This window comes from Grammomys surdaster, unplaced genomic scaffold (assembly GCF_004785775.1).
Source record: "Grammomys surdaster isolate TR1022 unplaced genomic scaffold, NIH_TR_1.0 126086, whole genome shotgun sequence".
Classification (NCBI taxonomy): Eukaryota; Metazoa; Chordata; class Mammalia; order Rodentia; family Muridae; genus Grammomys; species Grammomys surdaster.
Genome location: NW_021620894.1, coordinates 2,387,128 through 2,389,144, shown reverse-complemented (window position 1 = coordinate 2,389,144; position 2,017 = coordinate 2,387,128). Strand labels below are relative to the sequence as shown.

The window sequence follows — 2,017 nt, the reverse complement described above, 5'->3', positions numbered from 1 at the left end:
ATGGCTGTTGAAGAAAATGACAGAAGTAGGTTCTCCTCTGTGGCCTATGACTTCATGATGCATGAGTAGAGGGTTGTGTTTACACTATCAGGCTTAGTGTGGAGCAGGTCTTAAAAGCCTAAGCACACAACATGTGGTTACCACCATAATTTTAGTGCCATTGCTTCACACTTAAGGACATCTTGCCTTGGTTGCAATTGAGCTGGATTGTAGGTTCTGTAGCTGGCTGGAACTACTGATTATTTTTCTCCCTTAGCAGGTTCCATAGCATCTTAGATATGTTAGATGTAGTTCTAAGAGAGATGAAGCAAGCTTCAAGTAAAGACATTGCTGAGAAGCCACTGAAATGCTCAAGATGTTCATGGGCAGTATTTTACATTGCATATATTCTGAATTTTTTGAAAAAATAATGCCAATTAAATATTAAATTAAGAAATTTTGGTTATATAAGTTTAATAAGCATAAAAAGATTATAATTATACATAGCTAAAAGTTATAGGCAAGCAGAATTCTATTATAAATTTAAGACACTAAAAATATCACTATAATAAAAATACATTTTTTCTCCCTCACAATATGAACACAGTATATGGCAGCTGGAAAATATTGCAGGGTGCATGAGTTCATCCTAACTAAATTCTCTAAGAAGACAGAGCTCCAGCTACCCACTTCTTCCTCTCCACAAGAATCTATATGGTCACTGTGGACAGGAATCTGGGCAAGACCCCACTGCTTTGTTCAGTTCCCATGGGCACACACCCATGTAGTATTTCCTCAGTAGTCTCACCTTAATTGACGTCTGCCATTTCATGGTCATTAACCAAATGTTTGTGAAAATTGTGACAGAATACAACCACATCTACTCCCCTCAATACATGACTTAGCTCTAGTTCTTCCTCATTTTTTGTCATCAGAGAGTATCTCATGTTATCTCCAATTGATATGACTCCTAGGTTGCCATATAACTCCTAGGTAGCAATGTGACCATGTTCTCTCAGATTCCCATTACCCTGGTATTAGCTGTATATATTATTGGTGCCATTTGTACTTGACCTCATACAGGCTTCATGATCAGAGTACAGTTCTCTTACTTATATGTGACCAACAACCATTTCTATGATCTTCCCTACACAAAGTTTCCCCTCTTAAGAGAAAGCTTTTATGTTAAAGAATGCATGATTCTATGTTTTGGTACATTTGAAACTACTGTCCCAAACTTGGCTATTCTCACTTCTTACATCTTCATCGCTATCTCTATCCTTAGCATTCCGTCTACTTTAAAAGCCTTCAGTATCTACTGCTCCCTGACCTATGCCATTGCTGTGTTCTTTGGGTCTGCTGCATTCATGTACTTACAGCCATCATCAGGCATGTTGACAGACCAAAGGAATGTCTTCTCTGTGTTTTATATCATTGTCATGCCTGTGTACAACCCCTTGATCTACAATTCAAGGACTAAGGATGTTAGTATTGCCCTGAATGAAATACTAGAAAGAAAATAATTTATCTAAACTAAATGGGATATTTATTTATTAGAATAGACTCATTAGCTGATACATTGTTTCAAGTGTTACTATTCATTGTAATCTATTTGTCAATATTTAATCATTCATTCAGATATCTTTGCTATATGTGATTTCTATGGTTGTGTACTACTATTTCCTTTATGAAAGTGATCACATGTGTGCCATAGAGACTCATGGGATGAAATGCTAAGGAGAGAATCCACCTCTTTACTTTACAATGCCAACCCTATCAACTTTATATCTCTTTTGATTGTGCAGTTGGTTTAAAAAATCTTTTTCATAATTATCATAAAGAACATATGTCTAAAATTCTGCCAGTCTGGTCTATTTATGTGAAAGAATACTAGACTTACAACTATGATGCTGCTGATTTTGAGTTTGGAGACTACCCTTGAAAATGCACTTACTGGCCTCTCCTTTATTGGATTTAACTTTCCTTTCTTCTTTAGCATATTATTTTGGACACTTTACTGTCATTTAAAAGCTCTGCT

At 36.0% G+C, this 2,017-nt stretch overlaps 1 pseudogene; it reads left to right on the top strand.

Moving 5' to 3' along the window:
- LOC114611110 lies at window positions 1–1,511 on the top strand (annotated as a pseudogene).
- Window positions 1,512–2,017: the final 506 nt, after the last annotated feature.